This window comes from Peromyscus eremicus, chromosome 14, assembly GCF_949786415.1.
Source record: "Peromyscus eremicus chromosome 14, PerEre_H2_v1, whole genome shotgun sequence".
Classification (NCBI taxonomy): Eukaryota; Metazoa; Chordata; class Mammalia; order Rodentia; family Cricetidae; genus Peromyscus; species Peromyscus eremicus.
The window spans coordinates 39,967,085-39,990,002 of NC_081430.1; the positions used below are offsets into that span (position 1 = coordinate 39,967,085).

General features: G+C 37.3%; 1 protein-coding gene and 1 pseudogene across 1 annotated transcript in view; one reads left to right on the forward strand and one right to left on the reverse strand.

Moving 5' to 3' along the window:
- Positions 1–18,978, forward strand: part of LOC131924536 (mitochondrial amidoxime reducing component 2-like) — a 41,063-nt pseudogene extending 22,085 nt beyond the window's left edge.
- The window catches only part of Cep128 (centrosomal protein 128), a 334,023-nt gene that overhangs the window by 111,925 nt on the left and 199,180 nt on the right, over positions 1–22,918 (reverse strand). The gene's annotated exons all lie outside the window — the stretch shown is intronic.

Sequence of the window (22,918 nt, forward strand, 5' to 3'; positions counted from 1 at the left end):
CTCCTCAGTACAGCTCTTTTAAGGGTAGTTTAGTTCTCAGGAGCATGGGAATCAGGAAAGAGCTTTGACTGCAGGATAGAAAGTCTAGTGAACTTTACACACATGGGTTACAGACCCATAGGGTGGTTTCACAGGCCCGGCTAATTCCTGAACTTGCCCTTGCAATAGCAAGTACATGGTTTTGGGCAAGAGCTTGAGACTTTATGTGGCAACTAGAGAAAAGCCTCAAAGAGTGAATGCTAGTGAACAATTCTTTCCTCCCTATCCCAGGAAGCATCATACATACATACTTACTTATCAATAGCTTTGTACTTTACATACAGAGGGGACATTTTATTTAGCTCGAATGACAAATCATTAGGTATGGTAACAAGCATCAAATTGTGAAAAGCAATCTACAAATAGTCTTAATGTACTAGAAGATAAAAAGAGAACATCATTTTTCTTATACATAAGCCACTTTCAGCATGTGAACTGGCATATCCATATCCTTCCATGTGTGGAGAAACAGGAGCATTCCTAAGTATGTATTTATGTAGTTTGGTTCCATGCGTAGAGTGACAAAATTTATCTGATAGCGGACTTTCACATTCCAAACACACACTCATCAATAAATTTCTTTTTCAGACAGAAAAAGTCTCCTGTGCTCGGAGACTAAGAAATTGTAGAAATGAGTTATTAATAAAGGATCTAGGTCAAATTCTTCCATATAAGGAAAGGTTTGCACAGGTGCAATGGCATAAGGCACATTCTTAGAAAATCCCTCAGGTCTGCACGAAGGTTTTCTACAAGGCTTTGACGGCTCGTTGGCTCTAAGTGGCTTAAAGTTAACCTACTTAATCTAAGTTTCTGTAACTTTTCACTCACATACTTCTCTGATACTATATTTCTAGAAACAACACACAAATTAGTTATCCTATTAACAACATGTTCTGCTTTTTTTTGGAGAATCATCAAAATTTATTGTGTTTTAATGGAATAGTTTGCTATTCATTGGGCTGATCAAGAACTTTGTAAAAATTAAACTAAGTTGTAAAGAAATGTCAGGCAGATAAAGTATAGGATACTAAATTTTGCTTTGGGGAAACAGGATATAGCTTAGTGCGTAGAGTTTGTATGCAGCAGTCTCAAGACAACAAACTCAATATTCAGCTCTGTATCTCTCCCATCTTTCTCCTTAAAACACAACCTAGATGGATGACATCTTCATATAATGATCATCAACACTAACAAGAAATAAAACAGTGCCTTCTGCTTCGTTCAGTGGGACTGAAGCAAGGTGATCAGTGGACTGTGATCAAAGCCATCAGGTTTAAATGCTAATTATTATAACTATCATGCTTTACCATCTAAGGGGACACTTTTATTACATGGCTTTAGGTTCTAAGTGAAAATGAAGTTCCAACAATTAAGAGCAATTCATTGTAAATTATTCAAGTGTGATTTCCGAAACACTATAGAATTCCTTATGTGATTATAAATGAATATGTTTTACTAAAATTAAGAACCATGACAGTGTGGTAGAATAGCTGATATTTAACTTTTCTCCAGGCTGTAGAGTTTACACTTAGCTGGGAGGAACATTCATTAGGCTAGTCCATCTGCCTATTCTCTTTAAATGAAATCATGAACACCGCTGTAACCCACAAATTAAGAGCTGTGAAGAAATATCCCAAACTCAGCCTTTGAAAGAATCTGAGCCATATGGTCAATACCACATCACAATAGGCTCTTACTGGTTACAGTAATACACACATTAGTTGTAAATTATAAGGATAAAAACCCCAGTTCCATGAGCCAATAAACAAATATTCCTGTTATACTTGCATAATTTGTTCTCATGGTGGAACATTTAGAAGTTTGCACTAGGTCGGGACTGGAAAATATAACAAAGACTAGTTATCTACATACAAAATACAAAGCAATGCCTGATGCTAGAATCATAAAACAATCACTGTTAATGTTCAGGCTAATCTAAGATGAACAGGAGGAAATGATCCTGCAAACACTGTAAAAAAACCATGTATAGGATGTTTGGCAGGGCTTCTATTTCTCATTTATGAGAAAATTCAAGAAGCAAATGCTTATAACAAAACAAAAAAAATTCATACCTGTTTAAGCAAAGAGCTACAATTGAGTGTAGTTTAAAACACTGAATTGTATATATGCAAAGAATTTCTTGTAATTTTCAACAGCCCCATCTAACAAAGAATCTAATGTCCAACAATAGTAGATTAGTGATCATCTGCTTTAAGAATCTGATGAATATCTGGGAGGCTTCACCCAAACCAATATACAGGATTGTCTTCTATAAATGTAAATACATACTTGTGCATACACACATACACACAATTATGAGATATTCTGACTTTGAAAATTTAAAGAGGTGTGTGTGTGTGTGTGTGTGTGTGTGTGTGTGTGTGTGTGTTAAAAACTTAAGGGAATCAACATTTTAATGATTAATAGAAATTACATTCAGGACAGAGGGATAAATGCTCAGAGAAGAACAAAGGGGGTACACTTACTATTCAACTTTACTGCTCTAAAGAACTGAAAGAACCAATATATCCAAAATTAGAGGCCACAAAGAGACCTGAATACAATAAACCATGTTTACTCATCTCCACTCTGCATAATGAAGACAACTTTACCACTAGCAGTCTCCATACACAATGGCATGGCTGAAGAAACCAGTCACTGAAGCTCTAGAAGGCTCATCTCTGATTTGAAGTTGTAACTACAATTGATGAAGTGTGGAGCAACATGTGTTGTATTTTGTTCCCTATGTACATAGAGGTTTAGCCTCATTTGTTTATGTAATTTAACTTCAAAGAATTGTGATAATGGGTCCTGAGTGGTAGCCTAATGAGGAGGCCCAGGGATGATTGGGACAAAATGGGGTCCTAGGGAGTCAATTTTGTCTGACTTAAATTTTTACAGATGTGGGAATTGAGGCATGAGAAAAGGATAGTTCCTATTTTGTGCAACTTGAGAACTGACCTTCACTTAATACTGTCCTGGACTAGTATTGAGTTGTAAAAACATACCTAGATCGCACTAGATTTCCAGGCCAGATGTGTAAAGATGAGTAGAACACAAACCAATGGTCTAAGAGCTTGCCATAGAAGGAGAATTCACGAAGGTTAATTTCCTAAAACTACAACTGAATTTCCACACCTGCATTAAAGAAGGAGCTTTGTGAATCCCAAGACCCTACAACTGCAGACTAACTGAGTGAAATCTGAAGCTAACTCTGTCTTGCCATAGAAGGAGAATTCACAAAGGTTAATTTCCTAAAACTACAACTGAATTTCCATACCTGCATTAAAGAAGGAGCTTTGTGAATCCCAAGACCCTACAACTGCAGACTAACTGAGTGAAATCTGAAGCTAGCTCTGTCTAACTACAAGTCCATAGCTCGGCAAATCTGATATTTGATCCAACTGTATGTACTTTTACAAAATCAACTTCTGATTAAAAATTGGCTTTTTGAGCTGGATGTGTTTGAGCATGCCTCAAATCCCAGCACTCTGAAGTTCATGAGTCCAAAGTTAGCCTGAGCTCCATACCAAGTATTAGGCCAGCCAGGACTCTGTAATATGACCCTGTTTGAAAGTAACAAAACCAGGGAAAATTAACTTTTTCTATAATGTATAAATTATCTATATGAAAAGCAGCAGCAAGCATGTTACAGTAACAGTCAGAAAAATGACAAGAAGAAATAATACAGCTACCATTCAGCATATACAGCTTTCCATATAGCCCTACATAATACAGTTTCATTTTATGCCTTTTAATATTATATAAATAGAAGGTAATATATGTATTCTGTGACTTGTTAGTCTGACAACTTTATATTACTGAGATTCTACCTTGTTGGTAAAATAAATGCTCACATATTTAATATTCATTTTTAAGGTTTTATTTTTTTTAACAATTTCTAAGTGTTGTTTTATGAAAATACCATTGTTCTAGTCTGTGGATGGGGAAGAAATGAGAGAGAGAGAGAGACAGACAGAGAGACAGAGACAGAGATACTAAAATTACACATGGTGAATATACACCCGAGTGTACCACCTGGTTCAAATGTGCAAGAGCTTTTCTCTTGGCTGCACGTTTACAAAGGGAATGTTAGTCACACACCAAGTGTACATACAACTTTTTGTAGGATGCTGAGTTATTTTCCAATGTGCTTATTTACAAAGATTCCCTAAGAGTGAACCAAATTTCCATCGCTTTAGTCCTCACCATATTATTACATATTTTAAAAAGGAAAATATCTCATAAAGTAAAAAAACAAAACAAAATCTGTCTTCTTTTATTGCTTTCTTCCAAAGGGATACTACACTTTGATACAAAAGGGTTACTATGTTAATAGTAATGCTTTACACTGTAAAAGCTTTCCTGTGAAATTTTGCCCACCAGCACTGAGGTGAAAACATTCATATAATCCTCTTGCCTAGAGCATAAAAGGTGCCCCAGCGGCCCTATAATTAGGTCAACACTCCTCATATGCCATACAAGCTTACTTGATTCTGTAACTAGCCTCTGCTTGCTCTTCAGTGCTGTGGGTTCTGTATGTTACGTGTGCTGCTTGATTGGGTAATAAATAAAACACTGACTGGCCAGTAGCCAGGCAGGAAGTATAGGCGGGACAAAGAAAATTGGGAGAAGTGGAAGGCTGAGGCAGAGAGACCTGCCAGCTGCAGTTCAGGGAACATCATGTAGAGGCAACCGGTAAAGCCACAGAACATGTGGCAACATACAGATTAACAGAAATGGGCTTAGTATAAGAGTAAGAGCTAGACAATGGTAGGCCTGAGTTAATGGCTGAGCAGTTTAAGTAATATAAGCGTCTGAGTGATTATTTTATACGTGGGTTGTAGGACTGCGGGGGCTTGGTGGGACCTGGAGAGAAGCTCTCCAGCTACACTTCAGCCTATTTTATCTTTTAAATTCATTTTCAACACCCCTCCTGCTCTGCCTTGTTCTATCTTTCATATACTATCATGTTTCTCCACCCTAGATTGAAAACTTTCAGTCTTATAGTTAATGTATCTCTTTCACCCCTTACTCCCACACCTAGGTTTTCTCATCTTGGTTTTTCAAGACAGTGTTGCATGTAGCCCAGGCTGTCTTTGAACTTGCTATATAGCCAACTTCTGATCTTCCTGTCTATATCCCCTGAGCGTTTTGAGTCCAGGAATAACAGACATGTACCTCCTACTTCCAGTTTATGTGATGCTAGGGACCAAATTCATAGCCTTAGGCATGCTAGGAAAGTAATCTACCAATTGAGTTATAACTAACCCAAGAGCTCCAACTATGTACTCTGTTTACAGCTAGACTGTAGAGCTTATGAAGTTGGGGGCGAGATCTACCTGATCATATTGTGTATTTCTTGCCTATCTGAATGTCTGCTTCAAGTTCAGTTCTTAATAAATACATGACTAAATGGCCCATGTTTAAATCAATGTTCTCATGTGATGCATCCATTCTTGGTAAATTCCTAAACACTAGTAACTGAACTCTGAACAACTGCAGATGTACCAAGATTCCTACATAGGCCTCTAAGGTCAAAGAACCTCATGTCTAGGATGGGAGTTCTTGAACCACATAGCTCCTCTCTAGTACATGAAACATCAATAATTCGACACAGCTGTAAACTGTAAGAAGAGCAAAACAAATGAACCTAGACGTTTGTCACAAAGTCCTGAGTACTGTTACTAAGTCCAGATTCTGTGGTCCAGGAAATAAGAATAACGGCATGATTTTAAGCATAAGCTAGTCATGATAATTGGTGTTTCTGATTAATTCCTTTGGAAACTTTACAGAGGAGCACACATCATTAAGAATACAGCTTCTTGTTGAAATCTGTGATGACAACTCTGATTTTATATTAACTATACTCATAAATAAATGAGGCATTAGTTTCTCTCTCTCTCTCTCTCTCTCTCTATATATATATATATATATATATATATATATATATATACCTATACATACATGCACATACTAGCATGCGCGTGCGCACACGCACGTGCGCGCACACACACATATATATATGTATGTATATGCATATTTTAAAAGCTTTTCAAAAGGCAGTGATGTCAATATAGATAATTCATGGAGATACAAATAGGAATCAAATCCAGCAAAGTAATCATTTTTATTGCATGTTTTCCAGTATTTTGATTTCCACAATTCATGAGTTTTAGCCTAGTATTTTTTTACAGATTGTACAAGTGAGAAATCAACTCACAACATTATTTTCCCACTATTCTAACAATCACTTCTTCTCAACTTCTAGTTCAGGGAAGGCAACCTCAAAATCTGACTTATCTCCCCCTCTTCTGTTCTTTTTCTCTCCTCAGCCCTATCAGTCTACACTCTCCTGTGAAACTGCTTAAAGATTTATCCATTTCCTCAGCTACCATATTGGCCTACTTCCTAATACTTTGATTACAATAAAAACTTCCTAGCAATTTCTTTAGTCATATATTCTTTCTGCTATAGTACATCCCCTGCCACAGACATCATGATAATTTCCATTTTATAATTTTTAACATTTTCTTTCTTTTATTACAACCACGAGTAGTTTTCCATTGCTTAGTTTATCAGTGTGAAGTTACCACATCAGTGGAAAGCCATTATTATAGGACACAGCTTCCATGCCACCAGACTTCCAAACCCACCAGTAAGCAGGTCCTCTCTTTGTAGAAGCCAGTCGCCTATAAATAATCCTTTTACTTGGCTTGTTCTTTCTAGCTTCCTATTGCCTGCTCTTCATCAGCCTTAAAGAAATATGCCTAGCTTCATCTCATTCATCTCTGATCACTTCTCTAATTTGTCAATGAAAATTCATTACAATGTTCTCCTTGGAGCCCATACTCAATTATAGACAAGGCACTTGCTAATTAAATTTCCCTTTGACTTTGACCTATAATAGACTTGAGACACTGAATTCTGATGCAGACACATCACAGGATGCTGTACATCATCCTACCTCGTCATTACTCTTACCCCTAACTCCACCACTCCCAGAGCAAATAAAAGGACAAAACCAGAGTAGGCTCTCTAGTGTCATCTGCAAGGATCTGAAAATGGTTATTTTATTGTATTATTCTACATTAATATATAGTCTCAGAAATATTTAAGAGTTTAAAATTGTAATGACCATTCCTTATGGTTATATTGAAAAAATACAATGCTATACAATGAAAACGCCTTAAATTTACTAATGCAAACACCTAAATGAGCCTTCACTGTGAATCCAGCAGCATTATAATTTGCAGATCTACGAGAGAGTAAAGAGACCTAAGTCTGGGGTTGGACCAGGATCCTAGGATTTACTGCTTCTTTGTCCTCTTAGTCTCTGAAATATTGTGTGGTGCTGTGTGACCTTTTTAGATGTAACTATACCTATTGGGAACTATATCTATGTACATTAACTGTTAGAGACACTAAATGGTAGCAGTTAATAGCTTATTAATGTTCAAATATTTAAAAAAGCTACTTCTTGGGATAGGGAGATGGCTCAGTAGGTAGAATATATGCCATGCAACCATAAATTCCTGAGATCAGGTCCCCAGAGCCCCTATAAAAAGCCAGGCATGATATCACATGCTTATATTCCCAGTGTTAAGAAGGCATACACGGGCTACCTGGTGCTTGCGAGTCAGTAAGACTGGTTGAATTGTTGAGCTCCAGGTTCAGAGAGAGACACTGCCTTAAAAAAAAAAGTAGATGGCAATTAAAGAAGACCCTAGATGTCAACCTCTGGCTTCCACATGCACATAAACACAAATAGAAACACAGGCACAGGCGAGCACTCACACGCACATACATGCGCGCACGCGCACACAAACACACACACGCACACACACACACACACACACACACACACACACACACACACACACACACACACCAACATTCTATGCTGGTATCCACACCCCACTCCTCAGGAACACAGGTTGTCTTACACTATCCACTAATTTATCACCTAAAGACACTCCTCTACTTATTTTGAGTGGTCCACTCACGTCAATTCTTCTTCCATTTTGCCTCTCATTTCGATGCTGTTTTTCCTTCAGCTATCCTTAGCACTATGCTTTACATAAACACATTTGTTCTCTTCTCCAAAGCCTGCTCCTCTTCTGAAATTCTCCCCATTGGTGAGGAACACCACAAAAAAGTCACTTCATTTTACATGCCAAGAATACAGGAATGTCATTTCCAGTCTGTAGCAGGAAATCATTTAACTTCTTTTTCAAGTTCCGTTGCTGCTCATCATTCCATTGCCACTGCTTCAAGCTCATTCTATAGCTTTCCCTAGGACTGGATCCTATCCTCCTAGCTTGCTTAAACTCTGCACCTCTGTATCTCAAGTTTTCGTGGTCACATCTGGCTCCCACGGCCCTGAGGTTCCACAACTGCTGAGACCCAAATGAACACACAGAGGCATATATTAATTACAAATTGCATGGCCTATGGCTCAGGCTTCTTGCTAGCTACCTCACTTCTTACATATTAAATTCAGCCCATTTCTGTTAATCTATTCTTAATCCTTTGCTTCCCATGGTAAATATTCCCTGAATATTGTATAATGCATGAAGATAATCCAGAAATATTTTCTAAACATATAAACATAATTCCTGATATGAACTATTATATTCATCAAAGGTCAGTCTCTGCATTATTTTTATCTTCTATGTGATGGACTACACGGACTCCCTGGACTCCCCAAGAACACTCTAAGTACTATTTCTTGACCCATGAGATTGCTATCTTACATGGTCATCTCTCTGCCAGTGTGACTGAGGAACTTCAAATATATAATATATAAGATATTATATAATATATGACATTATATACAATATGAGATATTATATAATAGGTTATACATTTTATATATATATATATATATATATATATATATATGATATCGCATTGAATTATCTAGATGCACTATAAATGCTTACAGTTCCATCAGCACCATTCCTTCCAGCAGATGATCTCTAAGGGCTTCAGGCCAGGCAAACCTCTCCCAAGAGGACAAGATAATGAGTTCTCTAAAACCTTCGGTTTATGGATTTGTAAATATATTGATTTTTTTTTCTGATTTTTGCCATAGGTACCACTCAGTTTCATGTTTTGCTAGTATCCCTTAGACTGAACATAAATCACAAAAGGGATGCTTTCCCATATAGCCAGGGTGTGGTGCTGGCCTCCTCTCAGATGTTGTTCCATGGTCACCTGTTCAGCAATGCCTCATCTTCAAATGACCCTCTTTTCTATCCCTGTCCTTACATTTCTTTATAAGTGTGTAACAATTTTTACAGATATAAAAAATTATATTTCCACTGATATACATTTTTTTCTTCCCCTTTCACAATGAAATGATGAATCTCAAAAGGGTAGAAATAGTCCCCAGCATGGTGGAAATTCAGTGAATATTAATTGAATTGATCACTGAACTTAAGGAAATGCATAATATACGTCTTTTGAGACTGAAGATTCCAAGCACAGATGAATAAAAGCAGTATATACAAACATTTGAAATGCTAGTGCTGAATTCCACCAAGACCTAGAATTTCAATTTCAGTAGAGAACCATCACTGTGTTTCTGCAGTTAGTACTTTATTGTAAAGCCACTGGATATTAAAAAATGATAAAGGCTTTCTTTTCTCTTCTTTCATCCTATTGCAAAGCTATGAATAGTGAGGTAAGTAAAATAGTATGGAATACAGTGCCCTAACTTTCCAATCAATATATGGTTATGATCCAGGCACAAAGTTAAACAATAACACATCCACAGTAGAGGGTACAAAGGTAGAAAATGACCTAAAGAACCAAATCGATATTAAAATTATTCACAAGTAATAGCTGAACTCATTGACTCTCACACAACTAAAATATTTGATTATGAAGTTATTCAAACAATCCTTATTCTGACACATATAAAACATGGTTCACAAGGTGAGAACAGATTAATCAACTCTATGCAAAGGCTAACACATGGGATAAGTTACCAGATGAAAAGGGCTGAAGCAAGAAACTCCAGTATGTTCCATAGACAGCTTGAGGGTATTATATACAACTCAAGAGAAGATTGTGTAAGAAAAGTAAATGTAAGTTTAGAATCACTGGAATTCTCCCCTGCAATGTGTGCCTGGAGTGAACTCATTGTACTATGATTAAGAGACAATAAAGTATTCTATGTCCATCTAAAATGTACTTCTTGTTGACATTCATTAGATTCTATAAAATGATGTCCATAGACCACCCACAGTCTTTGTTCTGATACAATCTGCCTCACATGACCACACCACTAGGGATCACATTCTTGGTTTGTATGCTTTTGAAGCAGTTGACCACCCTCTATTCACAATGACTAACCTTCATCTCTTAGTGTTAAAAACAAAAACAAAAAACAAACAAACCAAAAAACCCAAAGAGCAAGATGAAGCAAGAGACAGACAGAGACAAAGCAATTGCCCTGACTCCTTTGGGAAGAATTGTAGGAATTGCGAAACAGGTTGTTCTGAAGTTTATAGGTAAGAAGAGTTGACCATTGTTACTAAATGCTGTCAGAACTAAAGAACAAACAATGGAATTTAGCATAGTCTGTCCAAAAATAACAACAAATAACACAAAAGGGCTTTCTTGTGAAAGCAACTTTCTCATGCATTAAGATGAAAGAAATTATAAGACCAGAGGAAGGATGTGTTCCTTCAAACCACCATCCTTCAGAACATGAAAAGATCATTGTTGCTTAATTTTGGGAAAAATTCAATGATGGATTTTTTTCTATTACCACTATTATTATTTAATTTTGAACACGTATTTTGATAGTGGCAACTTTCTTTTGCAAATGGGATAGGAATCTATTACTGCTCAGTGTAAGTGGCTAGAGTATAATGTGAATACATATAATTAAACATAGGGTGCATCCCTACCTTTCTTTTCTATCAGATAAAATATACATTTTTTTTAATGATAAGACAGGCCAAGCTTGAGATGGAGTATAAATTTTTATTAATCAATTATCATTACTCTTATAGGAAAAAAAAAAGCTCAGACTAGTAAATACTAGTAATAGGTGAAGACTACTACATTCCCAACATAGAACAGTATGTTGGTATTATTTTCACTCATCCCTCTTTTAATTTCTCCCAATACTGTAAAGGCTTGAAACTTCTACCGATACTCTGCCAACTGCTGAGTCCAACAGACATTTTAAATGACTTACTTAAATTTACCTACAGCCAAACCAACTCCTCAAATTTTCTTCTTCAACAACATCCTGTTTTTCTCTCTCTGAACCTTAATTTCTCTAAAACCTTCCCTGGTTAAGCTTTTTAACATTCCTAAAAGATGATAGGGCTCCACACAAAACTTTCTTCTCACTGTAGACTTAACTTTTAGACAATGCTAAAAATGACTTGAACAAGGATTCATTTGTAAATATAACCCCAATTTGGCCACCCAGACAGTCTTTTTCTGACCTTAAGGTCAAAATGCTAATAGCCTTCTAGAGAATGTGGCAAAGCAGAAGTCCCAAAGAGATCTGAAACACATCATATAAAACTGAAGTTGTTATACACTCCCTTTCTACCCCCAAAGCCAAAAGCTTGAGCTCTGGAGCAAGAGAATTATCCAGCTCCATCATAGCCAACTAATATAGTCTTGGATTATTTATATTCTTTGAGAATTTACTCTAAGAACTAAGCATATTACACACAATGGTTCTCCATGAACATAGCTTTGCAAGTTCATTTCTCTCTCACTACAACCCGTATTGGGGAACTTCTGAGTTCCTCTGGAAATCTCCCCCTCAGTGGATCCACAACTGGATAGTAAAGGCTCTATCTACCAACAGTGTGCAAATCCAGCTACACCATATACCTGCTCACAGCACTGCTCTTGCTTTGGATTACATCTTTAACATTCTCTATTACAATACACTTATAACCATCATTCTAAATGAAACCTTAAACTACTATCCTAAGCATTAAAAAAAAAAAGTACATGGGCTCACTAGTGTTTATAGTATTAGCATGGAGCATAAGAACCTTCTCAACTAAGTATCCACTTGTCTTTTCATTTTTTTTTACTCACACACAACTAATGTTGCCTTTGTACCATTTCTCTTTTGATTGTGAGCCCAGACAAGAATGTAGAGTGTGCTGGTTAGTTTTTGTCAACCTGATACAAGCTAGGGTCATCTGGAAAAAGGGAACCTCAATTGAGAGAATGCCTCCATCAGAATGGCTAATAAGCAAGTCTGTCGGGCATTTTCTTGTTAGTGCCTGATGCAGGAGTGTCCAGCCTATCATGGGCAGTTCTAGGCCCTGGGTCCTGGTGGGCAGTTTAAGAACTATGGTGTGCAAGCTACAGAGAACAAGCCAGTAGGCAGCATTCCTCCACAGTCTCTACTTGACTTCCTACCTCAAGGTCTCTGCCTTGAACTCCTGCCCTGGCTTCCTTCAGTGATGGGCTGTAAGATGAAAAAACAAAAAAACAAAGAACCTTTCTCCTGCAAGTTGTTTTTGGTCACAGCAATGGGGAGCAAACTAGGACACAGAGACTACCACTGTTCCTTTTCTCCAGAATTTGATCTATAATAAAATGTTCACTATGAATAAACACATACTCATTGAATTGAAATTCTTTAAACTTTAAAACTTATTTTCAAACTATTCATAGCAGTTAATAGAGTATATTCTGGGACCTGGTGGGAATTTACTAAGAGGTCAAAATAGAGCTTTTCCTCCCTAGTCAACCCTGTCATCCTAGGATTGAACAAAGGTCGATTATAAATAATTAAAACAGTCATGTCAGAACAACTTAGCAATACAATTCAATCCCAATTTGTAATGTGGTTAAGTGGGGGAAATACAAGGAGAAGGAGCTGGCTCTACCTTGAACTTGATATGAAAACTACTGAGACTTCTATTACTACAGAGATATTTAAACAGCAGGTAGAAAAAGAGTGGCAGGAAAATAAGATCAAAACACAAGAGACCTCCTAGAAAGACTAATAAAGGCAGTTGAGTTCTGTCTAGTAGCTGAAAATGAGTAATTTCTAAACTAGGATATGTGACTAAGATTTATTGCTAGCCCAGGAACCAAGGAGAATTCAGAAACTTATGAATAGAGGAGAAGACAGAAATCTGAAACAAACTTGAAAGAAATGTTTCATTCATCAAGGTCATTAAATGCTTTTAAAATTGTGAGCGATGCTTCTGAACCATGGCGTAAGAACCACTGCTTTAGAAGCTTCTTTAGTTGCATAAGCTCGAACGAATGCTGGGTGGCTCCATAGCTTCTGGTATGTCAGCAGTGGTGCCACCGGAGGGGCCTGGCCTCAAGGGAGACGGCGGTGGAGCTGAGTCAGTAACAGAGTCCAGTGGACATCCCAACAGACACCTGGAACAGCTCAAAGGCCTTAGTAAATATGAAGGACACCCTAATTAGACAATGAACGCATGAATGGTTGTGATGTGCGGATACTCAGCAATAGGCACCCAAAATGGCACAGGTAGTAATTGACACCATATCCAGTCTGACTGGAGCAGAAGCATGTCCAAAGTAAGCACTCTAAGCAAGGAGTCCCAGGACTTGGCTCACACTATACATACAACATAACTTGGCTTTTTCTAAATGTGATTATCTATTCAGGTCATTAAATATTCCTTGGTCATCATTGCAAATGGATGTGCAATAGTGCATTAAATATTCTAATGAATGTGCTCAACAAAGGACACTGAGGCAGATGTCCTATGACTAACTCAGAGTTCTCATTCCTTTTGTCAAATATAAATATTTCACTTGTTATCAAAAGACTAGGACTAACAACCATGTCTTTCTAACAGCAATTTCTTAGAAGTGGAATGCTGAGCCAAAGAATCTTTTCATTTATGCATTGATAAAAGTAAATATGCACACAAATAAACTCAGGAGATATGACTGGAGGGTCTGAGAGTGCCTACATCACTACAGTTTAGCATAGCATTAGCTGTCCCAATCTCCTTAGAACCTAATTCTCCCCTTCCATACAATTTTCCTCTACATTCCCGTTTAGTTTTTCTCAGTGTCTTTGTTTATGGATTGACGTAATGAGTATGTGTGCATATGAGTGAGTGTGCACACACTATGGTGTGTGTGGAGGTCAAAGGTCAGAACTCAACAGTCAGTTCTCTCTTGTCACCTTTAAGGTCCCAGGAATGAGCTCAGCTTATCAATCAAGTCTGTATACAGTCACCTCTCTACCTGCTGAGACATCTCCCAGGTCTTGGGATTATTTTCTCTACAGGAACTTCCACTCCTATTTTGCAGCCCCTCACTTGAGGTCTTGCATTCTGTTAAGTGCCAACCATAAAACATTCTGGAACTTTTCTGTGTTTTTCCTCTGAGTCTTTAAGTACTATTTTCTTTTTCTTGAACAACAATATTTTCAAAGGAAACTGTATATTGATTTCACTCCTCTACTGATCCTTAAATAAAGGAATAGCTATCAAGACTCCTTTTGTGGTTTGCTAGTGCAGTGTTGTACAACAGGACACTGGCCAATATCTGACGACATTTCTGATTGTCATGACAGGACAGAGGAGGTGTGCTACTGGTATCTATTGAGTAGATAGAAGGGATGTGGATAAACACCTATAATGCACAGCATAGCCTGCCCCCCAAAAGAAGTAAAAATCCCAGAATATCAATGGTGCAAGTATTGAAAAGCATCTCATTGAGGATTGGATTCCTTGTTCTAGACAAGTTCAATGTCTGCATTAAGATAATGCAGCTTTAGAGAGAAAGCTGTGAACAATAATTTCACAGCACACTTCTTAGACCTTTTAGAGAGTATATTTGTAGAATATTATATTTACACAATACTCAGCTTCAATAATTCTAGGATTCTTTTAGAGTTTAGTACAGAGAATTGGGACTGCATTATCAACATGGTCACAATCAGTTCATTCGTTGGGTCCTAATGATATTACTTCCCTCCCAATTACTTGCTAGATGCTATTGCTACCCTCCCAATCAGACATATATATGACTACTTCAACATGTAATACTGACCCTCTAGAGGAGGAGTTCTCAACCTGTGGGTCATGACCCCATGGGGTTGCATATCAGATATTTATATTACAATTCATCACAGTAGCAAAATTATAGTTATGAAGTAGGAATGAAATAATTTTATGGTTGAGTGTCACCACAACATAAGGGACTGTATTTAAGGGTCACAGTATTAGGAAGGTTGAGAACCAGTGATCTAGAGTAAGATGGCGGATTCCTTACAACATGGCAAGCCAGAAGAATGAAAACAGCAAAGAACAGATTCCGCTCCAAGGAGAGCAGGGTTGGAAGGGCATCAGAAGTCACAATGATGTGGGGGGGGGGGGGGGAAGAAAAAAAAGAAACAGCAGATAGGTGTGAAGAATCAAAGGACAACACAGAAGAAAACAGAGGCGGAGAGGGACACAGTAGGAAATTCCAGCCAGGACTCTAAGGAGCCAAAGGGCAGGGAAAATACCTAAAAGTCTATTTTAATCTCAGTAATACTGAGGGCTAAGCCCTCAAAAACAGGTTGCTTATTAAGAACTCCAAATACAACTGGAAGAGACATCCAAACTAAGAAAGACATATAAAATATACCATAGAGACACGAGAAATGTGAAGAAAACAAAGCAACACCTTGTGTCTTAAATAAATTTTCATTTTTCAATCATCAAATGTGAAGATATTAAGATAGCTGAAAGACCGGAAAATAAATTCAATAATAAATTTGTAAGACTAGACACTGACTTAAAGAAGAAATGAGTGAACAAATAAATGAAATAGGAAACAAATTCAAGAGGTAGGTAAGAGAATCAGCAGCATCAAAGAGAAAGTCTGAAGTATGAGAAGAAATTCAGCAAGAAAGTTTAGATTTAAAACAAAAACAAAAAACAAGGAATGTTAAAAATAAACTCAATGAATCAAACAAACAAACTACAATAGCCATTATCAACAGACCAGATCAGGCATAAGAAAGAAAATTAGGCCAAGACTGAGGAAACGCTATCTTCATACACCAAAAAAAGAAAAGTAAGATAAACATTTGCATAACTTCTAATAATTCTGGGACTTGATAAAGATACCAAGTCAAATAATCTAAATGTACATCAAAAATCTGAAATAAAAACTAGAAGTGTAGAATCTAGTATCTGAAACTACAGTAGAAAAGTCCCACGGGGTTGGGGATTTAGCTCAGTGGTAGAGCGCTTGCCTAGCAAGCGCAAGGCCCTGGGTTCCATCCTCAGCTCTGGAAAAAAAAAAAAAAAAATGCCGGGCGGTGGTGGCGCACGCCTTTAATCCCAGCACTCGGGAGGCAGAGCCAGGCAGATCTCTGTGAGTTCGAGGCCAGCCTGGACTACCAAGTGAGTTCCAGGAAAGGCGCAAAGCTACACAGAGAAACCCTGTCTCGAAAAACCAAAAAAAAAAAAAAAAAAGAAAGAAAAGAAAAGTCCCAAAGACAAACATATCAGAATGACATTAGTGAAAATCCCCAAAACCAGAAAAGCATACCGCTTGTAAGAGGGCTGGGTGTGGGGGGCACATGCATTGAGTCCCCTCACTCAGCACTCAGGAGGTAGAGGCAGATGGAGCTCTGTGAGTACGAGGCCAGCCTGGTCTACAAAGTGAGTTCCAGTACCATCAGGGCTACACAGAGCCTGTCTCAAAAACTCAAAAACTCAAAAACTCAAAAAAAAAAAAAAAAAAAAAAAAAAAAACGTAAGCAGCAAAAAGGATTATTCTTCAAAACAAAGTTATTTAGGAACTGAAATAGAAGAACAGTCAGTTCCAAAGAAGGACACACATACACAGAGAGAGAGAAAAAAACAGTTAATAATCACAAAGACAGCATCTCAGAACATACTTGAAGGAACCCTAGATTGACAGAAAGAAGATAGTTTATTATAATGCCCAGAGTATGAGACTGAATAAATTTCATGAGATGAACAGATAGGCAAATGAGAACTAGGATAGAATTATGCCCAACTCAGTAGACCAAACTCACAAAAATAGAGGAGAAAAAGACCAATCAAAAAAATTAGTCAATAATATTACAGGAATCAGTAAATCCCTCTCAGTAATAACTTTGCATGTAAATGACCTTAACTCTCTAATTTAAAGATTTAGATGGGATGGATGGATGGATTACAAACCATCAGCCAACTATCAACTCACTAGGAAGGAGGCAAACAGACTGAAAGTAAATAAATGGAACTCAATCTATCAAACAAATGGAAGCCAAAAACAAGCCAAAAAGCTATACATATAAGAAAGTGGAAGTAATTCCTTATATTTTATCTGAACACAGTGCAATAAAGGTAGAGATAGACAGCAAGAGAAAGTATAGAAATTATACAAATAAAGAGACTGCCAGATGTACTCTTATATGACAGTCATTAACTAAATTTTAAGTTTTAGAATTTCTAGTAGCAAATGAAAGTGAAAGTACAACTGAACCAAACCTCTGGAATAGAGCCACAATAACAGAAAGAACAATAAACAGACAAAAACATAAGCATGTAGATTAAAGAAATAGATCCATAAATGAACACATGCATCTGCAGGGCACTTGATTTCAAATAAATTTGCCCAAAAACTCCACTGAAGAAAACAGAGGGTGTCAATGAGTGGTTCATTACAGAAGAAGGAAACGAGCCCATTATCCCTCACCCTGTGTAATTCAAATAGAAAACTGTCCAAAACATGGCAAAAACATTAAAATCTGAAAATCCAAACTACTCCTGGCTGCATGGGCTGGTTTAACATGGGTGCCTCCAGATCCTCAGTTCTGCCCACCTCAACTTATCTGGGAAGCCGTGATGCACCTGGCTCAGTGTCACCATGCTGGAGCTGGCCATGGGAGTGCTGGGGACTGTGAATTGGCAGCGAGGTGACTGCAGGAGATGGGCACAGTGTCAAAGGTCTGGATCTACCTGATCAAGACCTGCAAATAGGGTGTAGGTATGCAAGACCACGTGTACCCACATGACTCTGCACTGCGACAAAGTGTGTGCCAGATTCTGGATCGTGGTTAAAGATGGACACATGATCACTGCCAGTCAGGAACTCACCTCAGGCTGGTCTTCATCACCTTGGAGAACCACTATTCAACCCTCACAGCTCCAGGCACAGACCAGATGGTTTTGCCTACCAAGCTGCCTTCTTCAAATAAGATTCACAACTGCAGACTATTTGGACTTGACATCAAAGGCAAAGACTGGTGATGAGGAAGCTCAGTGGTTCACCAACTCTCTGAAGATGCAATCCTACAGGTTGGGTCAGCTTGAGACCAGCCTCAGGACAACAAAGAAACTCAATCCTTCTGAGAACTGCCTTCAGAATTATGAGGTAGACTACCCAGACTGCAACCCTATTCACATGATTTATGAAGCCTCCATGGTTGATCCAGGCTGAAGATGAAAATGAAGATGGAATATTTCAAGCCAAAGATGGTGATGTTGGGCTGCAACACTTTTGAGGGGGATAGCGGGATGAATTCCTAATTGGTGATATAGAGATGAAAAATGTGTTGAGCTACCCCAGGTGCATTTGGACTACATTGGATCCAGACAGGAAGGAGCTGCTGGAACCGTGAAAAGCTACTATCTGTCTGGTCTTTCTGAGAGTACATGTCAGTGATTCCCTCTTTGAGGGACATATTTTTCAGTGGGGAAAAAAAAACCCAGAATCCTGAGAGTTGATGAACCTCTGTATCAGATGATGGACTGGTGGGTCCACCAGGTGACATGCTTTCAGGCTCCAGGAGATACTTCAGTGAATCCGTACTGCCAACCACAGGCATCTTCTACTACAAACAAATCTACTTTTCCTTCAGAGTTGCATATGACCCGAGCTAATAATCCAAGAAAAGTACCAGAGGTGATTTGGAATATGAGGGTGTATGCATTTTAGATAATGAGGGTTGTTTTAAAAAAAAATGAAATTGTCTGTACAATTACCCGGAATGTTACCCCAGCTGTTACATTTTCTAAGTTTTGCCTTTAATATTGCTGAGTAAGGAAAATTTAAAGAGTCAATTTTAGAAAGCTGCAATTTAAAAAAAAATATTTTTACATTATATTGTTTGAAGAGAAAGCAAGTCATCATGCCCTGAGTATTTTATGTGCTAACATGCTCACCAATGCCTGTTAGTTGGCCTTGACCCGGCCGTTGAGCCCTGCTGAGTTTTTATCCATGGTTTTCTTTGCCTTATCATTATAGAGCCAGGGTTATGCTTAAATACAGAAATGATTTCATAGATCATGGGGTTATTTTGTGAACAAAATAGACAGTGTCTTTATATTTCATTCTGACTCTTATCAAGGCATGTAAAATTTGTAATTGTCAATTTCTCCAATTTTACAAGAGAATGGAATTTTCAGAAGAAGGAATGAGAAGAAGAAATAATGAACATATTCTATAGGAACATATATGAAAGTTTCATACCTATTTTTCACAAAAAAAAGAACTAGTTTGCTGTAACAGTAAAAATACCCACTAATAAATATATAGATAAGTTAGCCGACTTAAAATTATGTGGTTCCTTTGTCATTAATAAATGTGAATCTCTTCCCCCCTCAAAAAAAAAAAGAAGAAAAAAAACCTGCTATGGGCCAACCCACAAATTCTCCGATCAAAACTTTTGCCCCTGCTGACATCACTGGCTCCACTGACGCCAAAATTTACCAGTCTTAGAAATGCTAAAACACAGTAGAAACCCACTTGATACTATTTATGCTTTCTGAAAACTTGCTTACATTTTACTATAGTCTTGTTTATTACTTGTGCAAATGAAGTATTTCCTCTGTTCTCACAAAAATTTTAATTTCCCAGAGGCAAAGTGGTATTTCTGTTTTCATTATGCTATGTTTAAGACAATTACATGTGTAATGAATATTTAATAAATGTAATGTTCACAAGATGAATGAATAAACAGATGAATTTCACCTTCTCTAGTACACTAATATTTTAAGTTAGAAATACACAGATTATGTTCTATAGGTACCCTCAGGTAACTAACATTAATGTTGATACTTATCACCGTATTTTATTATTGTTTATCTAGCTTATGACCTCCAGAGAGAACAACTGAGTTAAATGTTAATGTATAAAGTAGGGCAAAAACAAGTCAAGTTAATCCATTATTGTCAATAACTGAAAAACCACACATTTAGGCTTTAAGTCCTGTGAACCTTTTTCCTATGTCATTCCTTGCAAACATTATAATGGCCTCTTGGTGACTTACATGAAATTATTTATGGGACTAATCGTGGAATCCCAACACAATAATAATCAGAATCTGCATTATTAGGAGACTTCTACTAGCACACATATTAACTTTGGAGAGCAACCAAAAGAAAGGTGTGACTACATTTCTGACTGCAAAGCAATTTTCCCAGTCTCATCTGAAGACTTCTTCAAAACTATGGAATATCAGTCATTAGTAGGCATTAATTAACTTAGTCTTCTAAGTTTCTTCATTACATAGAACAATGCAATATTGTTTCTTAATTGCAATCTGGCATAAGGAAAGTATTATTTTACAAAACCTGCCTCTGTCATAACCATGTTTCAAGTGTGTGTGTGTGTGTGTGTGTGTTCACTGCTACTCATGTGTATTAGTAACATATAAGAGATTCCTCAGAAAGGGTTGTCAAAACTATGTGCAAGCCACCACTTTATAGGAAATAGAGAGAACTCACAGGCAGCACTGGGTGTGAGGACTTTGGCTCTCTACCTCAGAAGCAAGTGATGTTGGTGGGGAATTGTGGCTGTATCCTATACAGATCTGACCCAATACATCAAAAGTGATCTAGCTGAGTTTCAAGTCCACTGATAATTATTTAGTATTTCTGATTTACTTTGCCATAAATAATACAGTCAGAAAAAAATATATATCTTCATTGACTCTAATGCCCAAGAAAAAGAACTGAAAGGCTTATCTTATAGAATATAATTTTAAGGTGTGTTACATTTGCTTATGCTATGGAACAATTGTTTAATGATGCAAAGATGTGTTGTATTATTTTATGTTGCATTTGTTTAACTCTGTGAAGCTGTGCTACTTACCTGATGGTCTAATAAAGAGCTGAACGGCCAATAGTGAGGCAGGAGAAAGGATAGGCAGAGCTGGCAGGCAGAGAGAATAAATAGAAGGAAAAATCTGGGAGAAAGAAGAAAGAGCAAGAGAACAAGGAGGATGCTAAGGGCCAGCCACCCAGCCACAAAGCCAGCCATGGAGCAAGAGTGAAAGTAAGATATACAGAAGAACAAAAAAGTTAAATGCCCAGAGGCAAAAGGTAGATGAAAGTTAAGAAAAGCTGGCAAGAAATAAGCCAAGCCAAGGCCTAGCATTTATAACTAAGAATAAACCTCCATGTATGATTTATTTGGGAGCTGGGTCACGCCCCCCCCCCCAAAAAAAGAGCAAAAACAACTAACAACAGCTTGAGTGACACTGCTTTAGTTGCCTCTGGTAGAAGGTCTGGAAGTTAATAGAAAGGGTGAATATGGGGACTGACCAGCTAGCTACATAGATCAGGAAGGAAAACAGGTTTCAGTTTCTAAACCAAGAATAGGATGTCAACATGGACATTTCAAAAGAAAAAAATTTATTCAATCTTTACTAAGATAAAAAAAAATGGAATTTTTTTTCAGGCTGTTAGAGATGGTTTTGAAACTCAAATCTGGAAAACAGAAAGGATTGAAATCAATATGAGTTACATTGAAAAGTAAGCTAAATATTTTACATAAGAAAGTAACTCCATGTTCAAACATGCATTATTATAAAAATACAAGTGAAAGTGGCCATGTACTTTAAAGATGAGGATGAGGAGTGAATCCATTTTAAGTTTCACCAGGGAGACTTGCTCATGCCATAGATCACATGCTATCTCTCCAAGGATGGAAAAAAAAATAAAAAATTCTGTAAAGGAAACCTGATTGATATAAGAAAGACATAGAAGAATTTGGGTGGGAATTTAGAGGAAGGAGGAAGAACTAGACAGATAGTAGAGAGGAACATTGTGTGGACTACAGCTTTTAAAATAAGTTTTGTGTGAGGAGTTTGAATTAAAATAGGTCTGAAACAGAGCAGTGAAATGGAATAAGCTGTCTTAGAAACTCAGTTTAATGTGGTGGTAAGGGAATAGTAATATCTCCCAGCATATTTATATACTTATAAACTTCTCACTTGCAGATATATATATATATGAATCAGTATTAGGAAATAGTGAACATCTGTTCTGTAACTAAAGGAAAGAGCAATAAGGCAGTATTTCTGGGAGAACAGTATATCTTCTCTTGTTAAAGAGGCAACCAGTAGGTATCTTGTCTAAATATATTGCAAAACCAGAAAGAGTGAGATACAATAGTGAAAGAAGAACATAAATACCACTATACGGTCACACCTTGTAAGTGACTGTGTCTTACTTAGGTATTTCCTGCATATCACTAATCCATGTTTTCTCCCCTTATTTTAAATGTGCACAGTAAACACATAAATGTTCATTCAGTGAATGAATAAAAGAATGAATGAAATTTAATTTAAAAACAATGCATTCAATGTATTTTAGATTACAAAGACTGAAGAACAGAAGATATAATCAGGAAACATAACGGCTTCACTTTGGCTAGAATAATACAATGGTAGCTGGTAGAATAATACAATGTTCATCTAAATGTGAGGTTGGCTTTCACTGGATGCCTTGGGTCCTGGGTGTATTGTTTTGTTTTGTGCATGAAGTAATGGGAAGCTATTAAGGGTTGTTTTAAAACAACAGCCATTATCTAACACTGGGACAATTATTTGGTAGTGGGTAACTGCATGGATTGGAAATGATGGGATAGATAA